This window comes from Haliotis rubra, unplaced genomic scaffold (assembly GCF_003918875.1).
Source record: "Haliotis rubra isolate DU_JTF1 unplaced genomic scaffold, ASM391887v1 Scf228, whole genome shotgun sequence".
Taxonomy (NCBI): domain Eukaryota; kingdom Metazoa; phylum Mollusca; class Gastropoda; order Lepetellida; family Haliotidae; genus Haliotis; species Haliotis rubra.
In genome coordinates, this window is record NW_025766314.1 from 1,321,247 (window position 1) to 1,344,000 (window position 22,754).

Here is a 22,754-nt window from a genome sequence, read left to right on the forward strand (position 1 = left end):
AATTATATGGTATCTTCCCTGAGGATGATAGTATTATTGTGAGAAATGCATTATGTATTTTTAGAGAAATGTGGTGTGACATTGTGCCTTTAAGCAGCAACAGATTGGGTCGTCCAACTGGTGTTAAGTTACTGCTGTCAACATTGGTCACCGGAAATACAATGTCTAAACACTCATCGGCCTTGACGTTTTGATCAAAACATGTGAAGCTGGAGTCACTACCGCATAGAGACTGAACAAAAATAGAATCACAACAAAATACAATCATGTCTAGTCCTTTATTTAATCTATTAGTCACCGAAAAAACCAACTGAAAGGGTCAACAACCAGGTTAAATAGTGCACTGTATTCTCCTATTTTCCATCTGTTACTGTGGTCTGAGGCCAACATTTTGTTATCATGTTTGGGATCTAGACTATCTATTAATGTCTGTTGAAACAAAAGGTGACATTACTTGCTATATAGTATATACTCATGCCAATAATGGCTGTCACCCCCCAGCCCACACACCCACACACACACACACACACACCCTCTCCAATAAAAACATTGAAGGGGGTGACAACCATTATTGGCATGAGTATATATAGTTTTTTACAAAATTCAAACATGCCCAGAGAATCGTGTTAGAATGTGTTTTGTAATCTTGTAGTGAGTGAGTAAGGTTTTACGCCGCTTTTTGCTATATTGCACCAATGCCGCGATGGAGGACTGAAGAAACGGGTTTTGTAACCATGTGGGGGAACCGAACTTGTGTCTTCGACGTGACAAGCTAGGCTACCACACCACCCCGTGTAATCTAAACAGGATTAGTTGTGAATTTCATTTCATTGTCGATCATACGGGACTGCATGAGATCGAGTCACGCTGATACATAGAGGATATTATTATGGGTGCCCATGTCATAATATGTTTATAACATGAGTGCCTAAATGTTGGTATTTCCCGAGTGAGAGCGAGGGACATACCGATATTTAGACACGAGTGTCGTAAACATAGTATGATATGGACAGGAATATTATATTCTGTTTATTACCGAAGTCGTCATGATGAAAATAAACCCAAATCTGCTTTCAAACATAGGCTGGCTACACGTCGCCGCATGTAGAACGCAACGTCACAGAAGAAACGTGACGTCATAACATTGTTCATGACGTGCCAGACACCTATAATCGTGGGTTCGAACCCCTGATTATGTTTCTTGGTTTGTCAGCACCATAGTGAGTGAGTTTAATTTTACGCCGCACTCAGCAATATTCCAGCTATGTGGCGGCGGTCTGTAAATAATCGAGTCTGGACAAGATCATGATCATGAGCATCGATCTATGCAGTTGGGATACGATGGTTGTGTCAACCAAGTCAGCGAGCCTGACGACCCGATCCTCTTAGACAAGCATGGGTTACTGAAGACCAATGCTAACCCGGATCTTCACGGGTGTCATCACCATTAACTTCTTATCTATTTCTTAAATCCCCATCGTTTTCCTCCACATTAAGCTGACACGCCATGCTGCAACCGAAATGCTGTTCAATTGTCCTGTTGAAACAACTCCCTCTGGCGATCAATGATTGGAAGGAGGTGTGGGCGTAGGATTTCGTCACAGTATCGTTGAGCTGTCAGGTTGCCCTGGATCATCACCAAATCACTTCTCCTACGGCAGTTGATCCCCACACACACACATCATCATAACACTTCCCCGGCCGAATCTGTCCACCTGGGGAACGCAAGCGTCGGCGAAACGTTCACGTCGACGTCTGTACACCCGCATTCTTCCATCGCGTCGTTCCAATAGAAATCGTGATTCATCACTGAACCAGATTCTACGCCAATTCGGTAGGTTCCAGGCCTGAACGTTGGTGCACCATTGAACTCGATGTCGACGATGTTGTTGTCGAAGCATAGGGCCAAAATAAGGTCTTCTGGAACGTAAACCAGCCTCTCTCAACCTGTTCCTGACTGTCTATGCAGAAAGCCTCCTCAATCCGGGTATTTGTCGAGCGGTACTGGTCGCCGTAGCTGTTCGATGACGCAGGTAACGTACCCGGATGTAGCGATCCTGCGCCGCAGTGGTCGCTCGAGGTCGCCCACTACGAGGGGCATCTGCTACCGAATTCTGCCGGCGATATCTCTCCCAGAGCCGTGAAATGGTGCTTTGGTGAACATTCATGCGTCGGGCAACTGCACGTTGAGACTGGCCAGCTTCAAGCAAACCAATGGCGATATGACGGTTGGCTTCACTTAGACGTGGCATTTTGCGTTCGTCAACAATATTCCAAATACAGTGAATAATCGACAGACAGCGATCAACCTTTTATACCCATCATTGAGACTATCTGATCCCCAACTTTCATGTGAATTGTGTATTCTGTGACACTACACGCCGAAATTGAAAATCATGCTGTTAAATACGGGTATTTTACGGATGGTGCGTTTTGTTGTGACCATAGGACAACAGAGCAAAACCTTTTGTAAAATGAATCACGTTTTAATTCATTGCTACATGAAATTGCTATTTTCATGATGCGTTTCTTTTTTGGGAGAGTATATTAACACAACAAAATCTTGCCCGAAAACGTTGCTGTGTGACAGAGGAGCGTGATGGTTTTATCAGCCATCTTGCATGTCACAAAGTCAATGTTACCAACTACGAATTGTACAGTACAACCAGAAATTATTGAGAATTTAAGATTGTAATTTTTTTTTTCACTCATTATTAAATGTGAATATTAGCAGAACATAACTCCAGATTCAAAGACAGATGAACAGTTAGTATTTTGTCCAGTCACCATGGGCAGCAATGCAGGCTTCAATGCGGCGGGGCATACTACTGATCAAAGAAGTTAGAAAGTCGTGGTCCATGCTGTCCCAATATCGGACCACCTCTTCTTTCATTTCCGCAATATTTGTCAGATTTTTCTTATTGACACTTTCCTTCATAAGTCCCCAAACATTTCTATTGGATTTAGGTCAGGGCTATAGCTTGGCCAATCTAATAATGTCATATTTTGGGTCCGAAACCAGGCCTGTGAATGCTTTGAACGATGTTTTGGGTCGTTGTCCTGCTGGAAAATCCAAACATTTCCATAGAACACGTGAGCAGATGGAAGTAAATGTCCCACGAGAATATCTGTGTACCGCTCACTGTTCATATTCCTTTCAAATACACAGAGGGTCGTTGCCCCTGACACAGATATGCCGCCCCACACGTTAAATTTCGGACTGTACTTTGGGCGCTGATACAAATGTTTTTCAGTTTTTTTTGTCCAGAATTTCAGTGTATTAAGAAACAGCCACACAGAACTTTCATCTGATAAAAAGCACATTGTCCCAGTTAAAATTTCTATGCTGTAAGCACTAGTTCAACCTTCGCTCCTTTTGTTCAGGTTTTAATGATCGGTGATGGAATTCCTCGACTTTTCTGCCAACCCATTGCATGCAGCTCAGTTCTAATTGTCTCCTTACAGACATCCACAGTTCCTCTATCAATCATATTCAGCCTTAAGTTTTCTAAACTCCTTCGTTTGGTTTATAGAAGCAAGAATAGCAAGCCGCCTCCTGTCACCGACCGAATTTTCTGGGCCTACCTGCGCCTCCCTGGTGCTCAATGCCATATCCATTTGCAATATTTTTCAAAACACGATAAACAGTGGACAAAGGAATGCCTGTTCTGCTTGAAATCACTTTAGCTGATCTGATGTCCTTGTTATAATACTCTAAAATCAACTTCCTCTTCTCTAAATCATCCATACTGAGGATCACTGAAAATGTCGTCTGCTAGCAAGTAAACAAAGGGGAATAACTCTTCACAAACTAATGAAAAAGGATTAACGGAGTTGTCTCTCTTGAATGAAACCAAGCACTTGATAGCTGGTCAAGGTTGTTTATACTAGAAATCCAATTAAACATATTCCTAAAATTCTCAATAATGTCTGGTCATACTATACATTACAGTGTGTTAGAGTAAGTGAGTGAGTATGGTTTCCCGCGGAGTAGCCTAGTGGTTAAAGCGTTTGCTCGTCACGCCGAAGATGCTGGTTCGATTCCCCACATGGGTACAGCGTGTTAAGCTCATTTCCTGGTGTCGCTTCGCCGTCGTGAAGGTGGAATATTGCTAAAAGCTGCCTACCACCATACTCACTCACTCACTCCGTTCAGGATACATCGTTGGTATAGCATTTTACACAAAACGAGATCACTGTCAAGTATAGATATTTCCAAAGATATATTGATATATATATAGACATATACACAGGGTGATGCAGATCTATTTTCTAGATGTCTAGGTCGGTGTGGTAGCCTAATGGTTAAAGCGTCCGCTGAAGTGCGTGCGTGAGTATGGTTTTATGCTGCTTTCAGCAATATTCCAGCAATATTCCAGCAATATCACGGCGGGGAACACCGGGAATGGGCTTCACATATTGTACCCATGTGGAGACTCGAACCCGGGTCTTCGGCGTCACGGGCAGACGCTTTAACCACTGTGCTACCCACCCGACCCCGTCCGCTGAAGACCCAGGTTCGATTCCCCATATGGGTACAATGTGTGAAGCCCATTTCTGGTGTCCCCGCCGTGATATTGCTGGAAGATTGCTAAAAGCGGCGTAATACTATACTCACGCACTCACTTAACAAAGGTACGCGATCTATCACAGTCGCCATGGCATCAGTAGGTGAATGTTCTGACGTGGATAATCAACACCACGTGTGCCGCCACGCTCAAGTGATATACACAACACACAGCAGGTGACATCCAAACCCACGAAAACATGTTATTTACTCACTTAGACCCGGGAATGTCACTTCCGAGTGGACTTTGGAACTGCCGCGGGTATTGCTTTGTTTACGAGGTATAATCTGAGAGAGGATTATCATTATAAACATGTGTATCAGACATAGTTACCTTCAGTGGTAATAACATGTTCCTTCTGTTTTATATTAGTCGTTATTTATAGCTTGGAAATAATCGTGATAATATCCTGTGTTTGACTTTGAGATTAGTACGTTTTTCATTTTCGTTGCTTTCAAGTCGAACTCCATGCCACTGTATGTGTATAACATGATGTGAGTCACAATTATAATGTAGATCTACGTCATCTGGATGTTATTTGTTTAAGTGCCCTGAGTGAATGCTGTTTTACGCCTGTCAGCTGTGTTGCATATATGGCTTTATGACTTTTTATAGTTAGTGAGTTTAGTTTTAGGCCACGCTTTTAGCAATATTCCAGCATTATCACGGCGGGGGACACCAGAAATGGTCTTTACACATTGCACCCATGTGGGAAAATCGAACCCGGGCCTTCGGCGTGACGGGCGAACGCTTTAACCACTGGGCTACCCCACCACCTGTTTAATAGTCGTGTAGTTGACACATAAACTTATGATAATCAACCAGGTAACTGAGTGTTTTGGTCTTAAGCAACGATCATCAAGAGGACCCGTGAAGGTGCGGGTTAGAATATTGATATTCAGCAAACCCATGCTTAGTCGTAAAAGGGGCGACTAACGGGATCGGGTGGTCAGACTCGCTGACTTAGTTGATACATGTCATCGTATCCCATGACATGATATGGATGCTCATGATGTTGATCACTGGATTGTGTCGTCCAGACTCGATTATTTACAGATCGCCGCCATATCGCTGGACAACTTGCTGAATGTGGCGTTAAACAACAAACGATCCTCGAATTAACTGTCATGACAATCATCCGAGTAACTCCAGACACCAGAGAATATATACAAAAAGGAGGCCAACAAAGTCTAGAATGATTGGGCAAATCCAGATTGCCTCAACTCTAGAAAACTTTAAACTCGGAAATCAAGAGTTGCTTTAAGCACCTTTTGGATTTCATTTATTGACAAAATATTCACTGACTGACTGACTGAGTTTGGTTTTACGCCGCTTTTAGCAATATCACGGCGGGGAATACCAGAAATGGGCTTCACACATTGTGCCCCATTCTCTTCCCACAGAGGTTACTTGTCATATCTTCCTACGAACCTCTGTTCTAATACGATCATATTTCCCGGTTCTCGTAAAATCCCCTAGCGGCATAAAATCGCAACACGAATTATCTCCCTTCTTTCTGTCCAATCAGAACACGTGTTACATCAACTTGACTAATACAAGCAAATGTTGGGTCACAAATATCCCTCCTCTGCCAGGAACGTTGTGTTGATGTGACACACAAGACATTTAATGGCTGGCTTGTCCGTTGTCAATGAGGGCGATGGACACGCCAGTGATCAAGCATTTACATGACTGAGTTTTTGATCACCCATGTAAGGATTCGAATCCGGGTCTTCGGCGTGACGAGCCAACGCTTTAACCACTAGGCTACCCCACCGCCCCGACAAAATATTCACATTGTCAAACATCGTTGTGACGACGTTGAAGGGATCTATGTTTACTTCGATTTATCCGCTGCTCGACACATCCGCAACATGATGACCAAATAAGGAATACGTAGAGACCCACCTTTTACTTCGAGATAATCGTAAATTCGACACATCGGGGTTGGACTCATTGGTGTCTGATTGTATGTCTTCGACCCGTGAAGATCCGGGATAGAATTGATCTTCAGCAACCCATGCTTGCCGTAAGAGGCGACTAACGGGTTCGTGTGGTCAGGCTCGCTGACTTGGTTAACACATGTCATCGTATCCCAATTGCGTAGATCGATGTTCATGCTGTTGATCACTGGATTGTCTGGTCCAGCCTATTATTTACAGACCGCCATATAGCTGGAATATCGCTAAGTGCGGCGTATAACTAAACTCACTCACTCGCTGTATATGTCATCAAACAAGGGACTAAATAAGTCTATCTAGCCCATGGTATAAGTGTACCTTTTTCAACATCTGTCTTTTTTACAATTCCTGTTATCGCCCGGCGATCGTGTCTTGAGTCACCTCACTGCACCTAAAGCAGGTGGTCGTGACATGACAGTTAGAGACACAGGGGCTTTTGAACTTTGGACTTGATAATGTCCTCCTCGTGAAAAACATCCTATATATAAACATGTTTTTGTGATTCCTCTTCTAAGCGAAATGAAGAGTTTAACCAATTCAAACTTTCAAATTTGAACGTTTCGCCAGTTGTAGATATGTGGTTTCATGGGGGGTTTGTTCTTCACGCTACGACATTACAGACAGCTCGCCAAAGGACACGTCTACAGTAACAGACGGTATGGCTTCATTGGACGTTGAAGACCGAAATATATACGTCGGAAAAGTACTTGCTCTTAAAAAGTTCTACACGGCTGAAACAATGCCAGTGTGACGTAAAACTTCAACTCACTTAATTGCTCTTAACCCATCTCTCGATACGACTGGGTTTATTCCATAGAGTTCTTAAACCTTCTACTTGAACAAAGAACGTAAAATGTAAAATATTCATGTTTGTACTCCTAAAACGCATATGGCGGTGGGGAAGTGTTCGCCCGCCACGTGGAAGACGTGGTTCGATTCCATGTGTGGGTACAATGTGTGAAGCCCATTTCTGGTGTCCCCCACCGTAATATCGCTGGATTACTGCTAAAAGCGGCGTAAAACCATACTCGCTCACTCTAAATCCCCAACATCACATACCGTGTACCTATACACACTAGACTAACGGGGCGGTGGGGTAGCCTAGTGGTTAAAGCGTTCGCTCGTCACGCCGAAGACCCGGGTTCGAATCCCCACATGGGTACATTGTGTGAAGCTCATTTCTGGTGTCCCCCGCCGTGATATTGCTGGAATATTGCTAAAAGCGGCGTAAAACCAAACTCACTCACTCACTAGACTAACGCTGAGTCTCTGAATATATGTGTAAACAATGTTTTTTCATGGAAACAAACAATTCCTTTTAAATTCAGTTTAGACGGGAGATTCAGAACCTGAACCTGGGCAAATCTAGACTTGCTTCATTCAGAGCTTTAGCATTATTTTTTATATAGAAATATCATCATTAATGTATTCAGGTATTTTGGTGAGTGTTATAGCATTTCTAGCACTGGACAAACATTCTCACGTTACTCATACCACAGGCTTGACCAGCCTAACCCATGTCATTCGTTAAGACATGCGATTGTCTAGACTAAGGCTTAGTCTCTGAATATATATAATTTTGATAGTAACAAACAAGCCCATTTATATTGAAAAGGAGCCCTAGGGAGACCAGAGATTCAGAACTTGAACCTGAGGAAATCTAGACTTGCTTTATTTAGGGCTTTAGCACTGCAGAGAGGGGCTTGGCGGTAGGAAGTAATGTGGTTCCGGGGACCTCCATGAGACAGACTAGTGATTGTCTATTGTCTGTCACAGTCCCTTGAACCTGATTATTCACTGTAAGCTTCCGCTCTGCCAAAAGAAGTCTTCAACAAAGCTAGCTCTAGATCTACTCCGTTCAGTTCTGTTAACATCTACAAGAAACTAACTCACTTTGGGGCTCGGATTACAAAGTAAACATATCTAACTACCATGGCTGGCCGGACCAACATCCTCACCAGTGGCCTGGAATCTTGCCTCACATTTTCATCTGTCAACTCTTAATTAACAAGCACCATTGGATGACATGAAGCTATAGTGGAGGCCTTGTGCACAGTTTCTGGTCTTGAAGAGACAAATGAAAGAAAATCTTGGGGAAAGGTTCCTCCTGAATGTAATGTTGTAAAAGTATTGTTTCATTGTCTGACTTGGGTCCACAAGAAGCAGCCTCAATTGTAAATGCGGTTAAAGATTTAGTGTAATTAAACAAGGGTTATTTTCTTATTCCTGATGTAAGATTATTGTGTGAAGGAAAGAGTTCGGCTTCCGTTCCCCAACTCTAAAGCCACAACCCTAAACCTAGCCCTAACCCAAATTTTGGACTTTTAATCATTTTGTGTGTTCTCTAGTAATTGTTGCGTTAAGTTTCGTTTATAATTCTAGAATATTTATACATATGATTTGGGATGGGGGAACGGGAGGAACTCTTACCGTGTGAAACTCTGGTGTGTTTTGAGTATCTGTTATTATCTAATTGCTCAACAGTAAAACAATATGGCAGGGACCTAGCAATCATGAAGAGTGAGTGAGTGAGTGAGTTTGGGTTTACACCGCATTCAGTAATATTCCATATATGGCGGCGATCTGTAAATAAGTCGAGTCTCGACCAGACAATCCAGTGGTCAACAGCATGAGCATCTGCGCAATTGGGATACGATGACATGTGTGTCAACCAAGTCAGCAAGCCTGACCAATCCGACCCCGTTAGTCGCCTTCTCATGAAGAACCAAATGCTAAAGGCACAGCATCTCGGAATTAAATCTGTTTACCTTTGTGATGTGATTGAGGCATGCAAGGTGAAATCTAGTGCGGATGATCTTGTATCTAGAAATACCTAGAACATCTTCAAGCGTAAGACAGACGCTGGCCTTTTCACTTCCATTGAACAGTTTGTTTGAAAAAGGTGGTTATCTATATCCTCTTCGCATATTATACAAATGGAAACTTTTGAATTTGGAGATAAGTTCAAATTCATAAACACTTTTGTTGGTGTTCCACAAAGATCTGGCACCTTGGTCATCTAGTGTCCAAGTGACATTGTGGGCTGTTTCCCAACAGTAAAATGTTAGGCAGTAGGGCACTTTGACTGGCCCACATGAGGATGATGACAGCATGGAGATAGGACAGGGCTTAACAGGAGGGCCAATAAATATGCCTTTCACTTATAGCGTTATCTGATGGTTGTATGATGACTTCTGGTGGTCTAGTGATTGTCCTACACAACGTGTATTGTCCAGCGGTCAACCATCGACCGGCACTCTTACTCGAACCGGTCATCCCGCTCGCCGGTCCAAAGTCCACGGCTCGCCAACCACGTGTTGATACAGGCTGCTGGTGTTGTTGTCATACTGTTGTACATTGCAGACAGGCTCATGTGCATTGCATTCCCGCTATGTGTAGTGCCGTTATATAGATAATGACAGGTGCGTTCTATTACAATGACAGGCATGTATCACTGAGTGCTATGCAAAAAGCACTATTCTGGGAACCCTCTTTTGACCTTGATGCGTAATATCATATTTTAACGGATAATCAAAAATCAAAGGTGGTGATATTAGTTTCAACCGTTACCGAGTATTTAATGGTTAAATTCCGTCTTTTAAGATACGGACTGGTTTCTCGAAAAGCGTCATAAAAATGTAGACAGAAGCGCCTGACAGACATATGTTACAATAATTAGGTTGTTTCATTTTCAACGCCGCAGTATTATACCGGTTAGAGCGTCCGCCCGGAGAGCCATACCAAAGACGTTAAAATATGGTACTTGTTGGTCCCCTGCCTGGCGCTCGGCATTAATGGGTACAACAAGGACTGTCGGCTCGAGTCAGTATAATGTGGGTGGGGTATTCATGCTTCACTGCAGAATGGGATCTCAGTGGGCTAGCACTATAAAACCAGCTTCAGTCTGGGCGTACAAACAGCCGCACTACACATACACGCATGCACGTCGTCATGAGCGAAATATTTTCAAGCACGACGTTAAAGCCAACACCTCACCAGTATTATACGGCGGTCTTTAACTTCCTGTAATCGAGTCTGGACTAAACAATCCAGTGGTCGACATTATGAGCATTACATTAGCATGTTCATTTGTTTAAACAGTGCTACATTACTAAGGAAAATTGAAAAAGTGGGCAAATTTGTTTTTTTCGTAATTCAGATATAACGCTGTGTTACAAATACAAAGTTAAAATATTTACAAAAGAGATTTTTATATTTTGTAAATTTCTTCATACAAGGCTTATCGCTACATTTAGGCAATCAATCATTATCTGATGTGACATGATCATTATAATTTAAATCCACCAATTGTAACTCCACAGTTATTAAAAGTCAAAGCCAGTAAAACCCCATAATTCCCCCTTTAATGTAACACTAAACCTGTGCTTCAAGCATAATTGACTACAAAACTGACAAATACATTTTAGGTTGTTGTTTAATAAAATATAGACAAAGCTGATCAAACAAAAGATAACCAAGTAATGAATTTACATATCCAAACTCTTAAGATACACCGTAAGTCCCAAAACTTTCAAAGTCAATTTAACCTTACCAGGATTTTTAAACGTAGTATTCTTGTTATTTTAATTTTGGCTAACATTTCTTACAATCGCCAGTTGCTGAAAGGATGGTGTAAATCCAACTAGGGTCCATGCAGGTAGCAAAGGTACTGTAAGTCCCCATGGTCCCTAGTATGGTGATCTACCTTCAGTTGGGGCGATATATAACCTGTTTTTAAATTGTATTGTCCAAATAGTACTGTTAGTTTTAACTTTCCACGCTAGTTTTAATTCTAATTGTGATATTCTAGTTGTTTTACTGTCCTTTGACGACAGGTTTATATAATTTTCCACATGTTCCATTTCAATGTCAAATATGTTCTGGTCACGATATGGCTGAAATATTGCCGATGTGACGTTAAATATTTAATTCACTCACTCACTTAAGATACACACACCCTCCACCAATAACGCCTACACACACCACCTGATAAAAACAAAAATATTAAACAAAACACACCCAAACAACACAAAATTGAACCCCAAACGAATCGTACTTCGTCATCCTAAAGCAATTTCAATTCAATTTCAATCGTTTATTCCGCATGTGTTGCCTCCGGCCCATATACAGATGATACAGCAGGTTGGCATTTGCATGTTACAAACTTTGGTATCTCAGACGTAGTGCATAGTGAAAGTAAAGGTTGTAGCTTAATAATAACGTTTGTATCATCAGACACCATTAGGTTGATGAAACTATACTGACGCACATAAGAAAGTACACACCTGGTGTTTTGGGACTATTCCCATTAAAACCATAAATATTTTGCTAGCAATGTTGTAATTGGGTACGATAGTGGTGTTTTGGAAACACTTGCACACTGTTTGTGACAAGGCAGAATCAAAACACTTTTTAAAATATCAATGCTGTTTTAAAGAAAATATTTTACCAAAGAATCAGGTGTGTACTTTCTTGTGAACGTCAGTTTAGTTTTATATTATAGGATGTACAGACAAACATTAGAAATTTAGAGCTTAAGCTTTCATACGCTGGACATATCGTAACAAAATGAAATTTATCTTCAATCATCCTAAAGCGAAATAAGCACGTGATCCAGTTCCACTCCACAGACTCATGATATACGGCAGTTAAATCAAAATATAACTAAAGTAACAAAATATTATCTGTGGTACCATTACTTAGGTTAAGGTGCAAAAGTCGTACGAGTACATTATCGATTACCGCTTAAGACCTGGCGCAGTATTTTCAAGGCCAAAGTCTAAACCACAAGCTACCCTCCCTTTTAAACCCTCGTGACGTCATAACCTGTCTGAGGTTATAAACAAAGTGACTATGTAGTTGATAAATCATGAAGTTACACCCGGGTACAAGTTCGTTGACATGTACAGACGTATACAGGGGATTGCTATTTCGGGGGTAATATCCCCTGTAGCCTGACAATAATTGGCGGCTATTAGAGCATTATGAGGGGCTTAAGCTGCCAAGTTCGGGCAGATGTACTATTTATATCCAGTGTAGCCACGAATACACTTGTATTACACAACAAGCATACAGTACGACTCACATAATTGATTTTTTCGGTTAATCATTCAGTCGTCTTTATTATTATGTTCCGAAGTAATACGATGTGTCAATTCCTGAAAAAATATTTCAAAATTTTCTATAAATAATTTACAAAACTTGAAATAGTTTTAGATGTTTGTTATTTTGTTGTTTAACGCCGCACTCAGAAATATATTACAGCTTTATGACAGCGGTCTGTGAATAATCCAATCTGGACCAGACAATCCAGTGATCAGCAGCAGAGCCTGACCACCCGATCCCGTTAGTCGCCTAATTACAAGTCTACAGTTAACGTTTTGTGCACATTCCTTAAGTGCAGGGAACATCATAACCCTCCAATATTAATTGTATGTGAGTGAGTGAGTGAGTTAATATTTAACGTCACATCGGCAATATTAATTGTATGTGTCTCTGAATAGGTTTGTAAGGTTAAGACAAGAAGCTGTTGATATTGTACGTTCCGTTTCATATTCACTTAACACAGCTAAATCTACAAGTAATCTAGCACTACACTGAAAACAGAGAATGTGTAATTCCAAGTGAGTGAGTCAATGTTTATCCAGCTACTGGCAATATTCTAGCAACATCACTGCGGGGGACAGCAGAAAGGGCCATGGCTTAACACATTGTACCCTAGTCTGTCTAACAGTCCCTGAACCACAATATTTTCCCTATTGCCTATTAGTTCTGTGTACAGGCTGGATCCCCGAGGGGGCTAGATGCCCATCTTCGCTCTGGTGGCAAACAACTGTTTCATGTCATAAAACTCACACGTGGTTGTAATTAATCCTCGACCGATGAGGGTCAGGGGTGGGTGGCGGGAGGGGTAGTTGATTAGTTATGAGGGTCGTGGCAGCTATTGTTGGAGGTGTCAACAGCGACTCGGGTAATAAATGGAAATAATGACACAGCCTTGACACAATAAAATGTTGAAATTAAGTTTGAAATTGAATTGTGACAGCTTGGCAGTGATCATGTTTGAACCTGTGAATGGCATGTGTTGCAAGTGTTTTTTATATTATTTTTGTTTTATTTCGTTTATGTGACTTTTGTAAACTCGCTCGATTGCCACGTGTTGATATTGGGTGATTTTATGTGCGTTTCATGCAATCTGTAAAAAAAGTAGTTTGGACATTTTAAACCACTACTGATGCGGATAATTGGTCTCCACCAACTCGTGCTTGTCGTAAGAGGCGACTAGCGGGATCGAATGGTCAAGTTTGTTGACTTGGTTGCGACATGTCGATCGATGCTCATGCTGTTGATCACTGGATTCTCTGGTCCAGACTCGATTATTTACAGACCGCCGCCATATAGCTGTAATATTGCTGAGTGCGGCGTAAAACTAAACTCACTCACTCACTCAATCACAGGATTGTCCTGTTCAGACTCGGTTATTTACAGACCTCCGCCATGCAGCTGGGTCATTGCTGAACGGGCGTTAAACAGACGCCAATAATCAAACAAAACGTGACACGGGCCATCAAATATTAGTTTACATTATGCTAATATGTTTAGAGGATAGCGGGCGTGTAACACGGACAACAAAAGCGAGCAAGTCCTTTGTTTTGGTTGTGTGGGGCTAAGTCAAGAAGCTTGTAAAGCTGCACGCTTGCGCCAAAATTCAATTTAGCGCATATGTTGTTTATCTCTTAACTATACACACCATTGAATACAAGGGGGTCTCCGAGGACACTATCACTCGGAGAGAAAACAACTGTTACAATCTGTTACGCACTTTGTCGTAATTAATCTCGGGACAATGGGGGATCAGAGAAAGAGGAGCGGGGAGTTGTTTGAGGTGTAGTTGATTGTTCACCAAGGTCGTGACAGCTTTTGTTGAACATAATCAACAGTCGTGAATTGCAATACATGCCTACACAACAACGGTACCCCTTAATTTCACAGGCTTGAACACGATAAAAACAAATCATTATCTCCAAATATTTGTTATGTAATTTATTGTTTTAACTCTAAAACTCTGTTGAACGGTGAAAATGAAAAACGAAACAAGATTAGAAAACACCCTTTTTGATCTTTAACGCACACATAAGCCTTCTAAATCAACGTAGCTTTGCCATGATACAGTTAGTCATTATTCTGTTAAAGTACATATCTCATCGTGGCGAAAAAGCCATTATATTTTTCACATACTTATATGGTATATGATCACTGACTCGTATATAATAGAGGGAAACAAATTGTTTTGTAAATTAGAAATGCTAAATGTTAACTGTGCCCTGTGAATCATTAGCACTGAATCTGTTTTGTCTCGTTCCCAGTTTGATTAAAATAGATAAGGCCAAACTCTACGGATGAACAACTTGTTTATTCAGGCGATGCGACGTTTCGATACAGATTCTTGTATGATTTAAACAGTATTTTATTTCCATTAATGTTTACATTTTTCATAATACACGACATAACAAAATAGAAAGAGGATTAGCAAACAGGCCATATGGCCTATGTCAATGCTTCTCCGCATATAGTTCGTTATTATCTTGACTTAATTCTATGGAGCAGACATTAGGACATTAATGAATGAATCAAAACAAAATAAAAATAAAGAAAAGAAATAAAGAACAAGATACCAAGTGCATTTTATGTTTATAGGTTGTTACTTGAATTCCGTAAAGCGGTTAGTTTCAGTTATATAATTCTGAACGGATTTTATAAGGTTTTCATTGTCTAAAGGAGATAAATTGTCATTGCCGTGAAGTATAGTATATATGCTGAGGTGGTTAAGGACAAAGTATTTGTCATGTCTAAACTGGGCATAGCGGGGACATGACACCCTATACCTGCTTGACAACGATACAAGAATCTGTATCGAAACATCGCATCACCTGAATAAAGAAGTTGTCCATCGATAAAGTGTTCCTTATCTGACTGCAATTTTTAAAAATGCCACTCAAAGAAGTTTATTAAAATGCCTGTCAAATAAATGTGATTACGTACACGTAACTAACTGAAGCGTCCGTAAAAGACTCATCACGTGGCACGCCGTACAATGACCACCCCCTCACGATTTGATGAAGCGGAAAACTCGCCACGACGACACTTTTTAAAAAGAAATCTTCGTGATGTGCTGTGTATCACTCATGGTATCATTCATTGGTACAGATAATCCGCAGGGGATGCTTCCTGGTGTTATCAGGCTGATAGAGCGACAACGCCCACTGACTGCATGAGCACGCATGTGTTTACTGTGATGTACCGCGTGGGCAGCTGTTGATGGAGACCACGTTCTTCTTGTCGCTGTATCAGCTACTAATGAGGCTGAAGGGGTCGTTGTCGGCACGGGTACTACAGATGTGTACCACAGGTACGTTTCTGTATACAGGCCTAGCCAAAATCAGAATACAGAAACGTACCCTTGAACAATTCCATTCTGCATTGTGGAGTTTTCTTCATCGGAACGGTCATACTGCTGTATTAGATGCATTTGATATCGTTATATAAGAGCATACTCAGTAACGAATATTTCACTGTGCACAACGTACACCACTCGCAATCAGCTGAACGGGAATAACTACATACGGTTTCGGTATTGGGTCGCGGAATATGGACTCGTCCGTCGTTTAGGGTACCGGGTACGTTTCTGTAGTTTGTCTTTGTTTAGGGTACATGTCTGTATACAGAAACCTGTGCCGACAACGACCCCTTCAGCACTAAGGAGCTTGAGATGTGTTTCAGTTACATCATAGCGAGGTAGCGTGACGAGGGAAAGACCACATGGGCCTGTGTTGCTGAAAATATACGTCCTAGGTTCAACACCCGTTCACTGATAGCCATCTACTGTTTTATATGTAGTCTTGTAAATGGCTATCAGTTAAGGAATATTGGACGTATTACTTTCAGCAATACAAGGCTCTGTGGGAAACACCTTCACTGTTTCGCAAGACAGTCACGGATCTGGTTGTAGATGGAGGGGTGTGAGTAGTAGTTGCAGCTGTAGTAGTAGTTGTTGTAGTTGCAGAAGTAGTAACGAAGTAGTAGCAGCAATGCATGTTGTAGTAGCCAAAGCAGCAATTGCTTTTATTCCGGTAAAGGGGCCACCGGTCCATTATACAGAACAGAACAGAACAGAACAGAATTTTATTTCAGTAACAGGCCTCCGGCCCAAAATACATGTACATAAATTGATGATAAGTAGAGCACATATATATTTCATTTAGATTTGTGTTTCTTGTCAACAAAGTATAAAAAATAGACATACATCCTTGATAATATTAACATTTTTACTCTGTAATATTGATATAAAATTAATAATTGATGGACATTTACTAAAATATTTTGATATGTACTTATTTCTGATATGAGAATATGCATCACAGATATAAAACACATGCCATTCATCTTCAACAACAAAGATACCATTTAATTTACAAAACAGGCAATGCCTTTCATTATATGCAACATCAGTGTATCTGCCCGTTTCAACTGCTAGTTTAAAATTACAGCACCGAAATCGGGCATATATAGTTTTTAAATATTGAGGGATATCATTATTTATCAAGTAGCTCTCAACATTTAACAAAGATTTGAATTGCTTATAGTAAAGACATTTACGGTTACTGTCCAAAGATGAATGCCAAGATTGAAATAAATTATCACGTAGTCTCTGTTTAAATGATTCCATAAATATTTTGTGATCACCAATTTCCTGACTTATCCAAACAAATCCAAAGCCAAATTGAAAAAGAATATTTTTAATTCTAGTTGCCCATGAGTTTCGTCCTACCCTGTCTAAAGATAATAGCATAAAATAACATTGTTTTGGTAATCTATAGTCAGGCATGTTTAGAAGTCTGCACCAGTATTTCACTGCATTGGTTGTATAAGTAAACTGTAAAGGCACTCTTCCACATTCACCCAAGACCATATTGTTACAGGTGGATTTCCCAAGTTTCAAGACATATTTACAGAATTTAATATGGACAGATTCAATGGTATTACAGTAGGATGTGCCCCAGATTTCAGACCCATAACAGAGAATGGGTGATATCATAAAATCAAAGATTTTAAATAAATCTGTACAATTAATGCTGCCAAGTTTCCTTTGGAAATTTTTAACAGAGAATATTGCCTTACTAGCTTGTGATGCAAGGCAAGATGTAGCTCTACTCCAGGATAATTTAGGAGTGAACATAATTCCAAGGTACTTGTAAAAAGGATACAGTGTCAATAACATTGCCATTACAAAACCAATTTTCATATGAGCGCAAGGGACCACCATTTCTAAAAACAATAATCTTAGTTTTCTTTAGATTCACACTCATACCAGTTTGCTCACAAAATTTACCAAGTACATTGATCTTTTTTTTTTGCAGCTGTGCACAGGTGACACATCATCATCAAACATAAGAGAGCAGAGATTGCTAATAGAAGAGGAAACTGTAATACCTTGACCTCCTTCCAACTCCATATGACTGCATAGCTTATTTATGAAGATAATAAAAATCTGAGGGCTCAAAACACAGGTATAGGATAAATACAATTGTAACATGAGCGCTGTATATAATACACGAACATTGAGAACATTAGTGCTACTAAGATGTTATTTCACAGATATCCCTTAGCAGCAATATATATATATATATATATATATATATATATATATGTATATGTGTGTGTGTGTGTGTGTGTGTGTGTGTGTGTGTGTAATTGCCAAATTCTTGCAAATGTTTTGATTAGTGGAGCAAAATAACAAGACCATTTTCTCGCGAGTTGGGAACATGTGATAATACTGAAGTATGAGATTGGATCGCAGATCAAGGTAAAATGGGCACACGAGTCAAAAGTGAAATTCATCCTCGGCAAGTGGTATAATAAAAAAAGAAAAGGGCAAACACGTTCATTTCGTGGAATTTTATAAAATCTGCCAAAGCAGCAGTAGTAATCGTAGCACTAGTAGCCGCAGTAGTGCAGAAGGAGCATTAATAGTAGCAGCGGTGGCAGTAGTAACAACAGCACGAGTAGTAGTAATGGAGTAGTATTAGCTGTAGTAGTAGCAGTAGTAGTAGTAGTAGTAGTAGTAATAGTAGTAATAGTAGTAGTAGTAGTAGTAGTAGTAGCAGCAGCAGCAGGGACTGTGTAATTGTAGTAGTGGTTTTAGTGCTAGTTTACTGCTGTTGCATTAGTAGCATCTGTAGTAGTAGTAGTAGTAGTAGTAGTAGTAGTAGTAGTTGTAGCAGTAGACAGTAGTAGTAGTTGTTGTAGCAGCAGAAAGTAGTAGTAGTTGTAGCAGCAGAAAGTAGTAGTAGTAGTAGTTGTTGTAGCAGCAGAAAGTAGTAGTAGTTGTTGTAGCAGCAGAAAGTAGTAGTAGTAGTAGTTGTAGCAGCAGAAAGTAGTAGTAGTAGTTGTAGCAGCAGAAAGTAGTAGTAGTTGTAGCAGCAGAAAGTAGTAGTAGTTGTAGCAGCAGAAAGTAGTAGTAGTTGTAGCAGCAGAAAGTAGTAGTAGTTGTTGTAGCAGCAGAAAGTAGTAGTAGTAGTTGTAGCAGCAGAAAGTAGTAGTAGTAGTTGTAGCAGCAGAAAGTAGTAGTAGTTGTAGCAGCAGAAAGTAGTAGTAGTTGTAGCAGCAGAAAGTAGTAGTAGTAGTAGCAGCAGAAAGTAGTAGTAGTTGTAGCAGCAGAAAGTAGTAGTAGTTGTAGCAGCAGAAAGTAGTAGTAGTTGTAGCAGCAGAAAGTAGTAGTAGTTGTAGCAGCAGAAAGTAGTAGTAGTTGTAGCAGCAGAAAGTAGTAGTAGTAGTTGTAGCAGCAGAAAGTAGTAGTAGTAGCTGTAGCACCTGAAAGTAGTAGTAGTAGTAGTTGTTGTTGTAGTTGTGGCTGTTGGTGTAGTTGATACTGTTGATTGATACTCCTCCTACGACAAGCATGGGTTGCTGAAGACTAGCTGTAACCTGGATCTCCACGAGTGGTGTATACATGTACTACCATGGCGCGGTGCACATACTGTCAACCATCCCTTCTTCTGGTTCTGATTAGTTTTACCCAATGCTGTGGCTATCTTTATACCCTTTACCTTTAAATGGAAAGCGTCTTCTTTCTTTCTTTATATTCTGCTTGCCAGTCTTGTCTTAGGCGCCGCATTGGCTGTGCAAAGTTGCTTCCCTTGGGTAAACCAGGAACCAATGATTATGGCTTCGAATTCCAGTTTGCCGAATTTGTCAGTACCATTACCGAGGTGGTGGGTTTTACACTGCGTACATTGTGTCTGAAAAATAAATATCACTTCGGGCGTTCTTCTCTCAAGCTGACACGCCTTCATTTAACAAGACTTTGTATAAAAGCTCACTCACTCACTCACTCTTCTTTCGTTTTCTTTTTAAAAAGAGTTACAGGCCGCTTTGGCGATACTGTCAGGATACTGCTGACTTGCAGTGTTAAACAACAAACGCTTGTTAAGCTTGACTGGATGATGCAGTACAACACGGATGGGCATCTTGACACGTTTGAAACACGCCGCACTCAGCAATATTCCAGACATATAGCGGCGTTCTGAAAATAATCGAGTCTGGACCAGACAACCCAGTGATCAACAGCATGAACATCGATCTGCACAATTGGGAACCGATGACACGTGTCAACCAAGTCAGCGAGCCTGACCACCCGATCCCGTTAGTCGCCTCTTACGACAAGCATGGGTTACTGAAGATCAATATTCTAACCCGGATCTTCACGGGTAGAGGGCAATAAGGGTATATCTTAACGATATCTGTCTTAACATTTCCCCACAGGTGCACATAGTTCAACAAACGACACTGACAAATTATGCATGACACTTTGATAAAATATATAAAAGTGTGATATATTAACGCCTTCAAAATCTACTTTGATCTCTTTTTAATTGTTCAGTAATGAATTATTTCAAGTTTCAATCAGCTGTTCAACATGAGGAAGTCTAACATTGAAACTTAGCCTGGAGTAAAGTTTTATGCAAAATAGAAAAATATGGTTGGTTTTGTTCTATATATCAAAGGCGCTTTTGCAGCACAAATGTCAATCAGGGGAAGACACTGGGCTTAAGCCAATATTCATGGAAATTTATTGCAGCGCAAAAACAGCATCAAACCAGCCAATAGTAGTGGGATTTCATTTTACTTTTTAAATATATGTGACTCATAAAAATCGGCAAACATGATTTTCAACAAAAAGCATTATTTACAACCTTTAAAACTTTAAGCTCACAAGTAATGAAAATCGGTGTTGGTTCGTCCATAGTGAAATTTGCTTAAACGGACACCCAGCATTACGATCTATTACTTTAAATTTGTTACAGTCCTTGTCTAATTTTCAGCAGTTATGACTGACTATATAAGATTTGCAAATAAATTATTTTACCAGAATATAATATACATTCTTTTCTATTAACTAAGTTTCTTCTCAACTGACGAGAATAAGATATTGGGAAGTTCTTTTATCCATACAATAGTGTGAGAAAACGCACGTGGCCGGATAAGCGACTCTCGAGTACAGTGAAGCCTCGTTAATCCGGACGGTTGCGTTTCTCAGCAAATTCGTCCGGATTTCGAATCGTCCGGACTACTGAATCAAGACCCAGGTTCAAGCTAGAGTTGTTTCCCTTACTATTACAAAAACGACACGACTCTGGATAAAACAAATAAGCATTTAAGTACTTATGTGGACTAAACTGTCGACATCATGAGAAACACATAAACAAATATATTGTTCAGACAGATAGCTGACACTGTCTATTTTCTTAGCCCTGTGCCTTCAACCTTATGTTTCTGGAATACGTATCCAGCTTCTAAGTGCTTCATATTGTCTTTGGCTTGTTGCTGGTTAACGCCACACAAGCAATACTCCGGATATATTACAGTTGTCTGTAAATACTTCAGTCTGGACCAGACAAGCCCATGATTAACATCACGTGCATCGATCTAAGCAAACAGGATCTAATGCATCCATCAACCACGTAACAAAAACGTTTCATCCTCTTTTCGATATTTACCCGTGAAGGTCCGGGGTTAGAATTGGTCTTCAGTAACCCATGCTTGTCGTGAGAGGCGGCTAACGGGATCGGATGGTCAGGCTCGCTGACTTGGTTGACACATGTCATCATATCTCAATTGCGCAGATCGATGCTCATGCTGTTGATCACTAGATTGTCTGGTCCAGACTCGATTATTTACAGACCACCGCCATATTGCTGGAATATTGCTGAGTTCGGCGTAAAACTAAACTCACTCACTCACTCTTTTCGTTATTGGCTGTTTCATATTTCAATCGTGATACGAGCATGATGCAAGACGAACACATTCAAATGATTTGAAAGCGTGTATATGAATGCATAAAGAATGTTTCAAACCTTGACTTATCGTAAAACAAATTTGAAATTGAATTACTATTATGATTTAATCTTTCTGTAATCTTTGCATACGGGAGGGGTGGTGGAGTAGATTAGTCGTAAGAAATTAAACGTTCAAGTCTTAAACTTGAAATGGTATTATTAGTAATCTTTCTGTTATCCCTACATAAGGGAGGGGCGGGTAGATCACGCTTAAGGCCCGGGTTCGATTCCTCACATGGGTACAATGTGTGAAGCCCACTCACTCACTCACTCACTCACTCACTCACTCACTCGCTCGCTCTGCCTAAGGGAGTTTAAACATACCAGCCTTTAATGCATATTATATCAGGGAGAGGTTGAAGGTTACACAGATACGCCTTCACTCGACATTCATACTCAAAACATATTTTGTCAACTATCTCCCTAAATGCGATCAGTGAAGATCTGAGTTAGAATTGATCTTCAGTAAACCCATGCATGTCGTGAGAGGCGACTACCTGGATCGGGTGGTGAGGCTCGCTGACTTGGTTGACACATGTCATCGTATCTCAATTGCGTAGATCAATGTTCATGCTGTTGATCACTGGTTTGTCTGGTCCAGACTCGATTATTTACAGACCACCGCTATAAAGCTGGAATATTGCTGAGTGTGGCGTATAACTAAACTCACTCACCCTAAACTACAGTGCACTTACAAAAACTACATCCTCAATGATCATGAAATTTACTCCGAACATGAATCGATCTCTGATGTAAATCCCCCCAAAGCAGTCATTTGTTAATCCTCCTTCTTTGAAGAAATAAATCCCACTGTCACAGATAGCACGCCG

General features: G+C 40.6%; 1 long non-coding RNA gene across 1 annotated transcript; it reads left to right on the forward strand.

Moving 5' to 3' along the window:
- Nucleotides 1–1,250: 1,250 nt before the first annotated feature.
- Nucleotides 1,251–21,545, forward strand: LOC124277816. Its single transcript, XR_006898921.1, has 3 exons — nt 1,251–1,266; nt 5,184–5,190; nt 21,454–21,545. It is a non-coding gene; the product is annotated as an uncharacterized LOC124277816 (long non-coding RNA).
- Nucleotides 21,546–22,754: the final 1,209 nt, after the last annotated feature.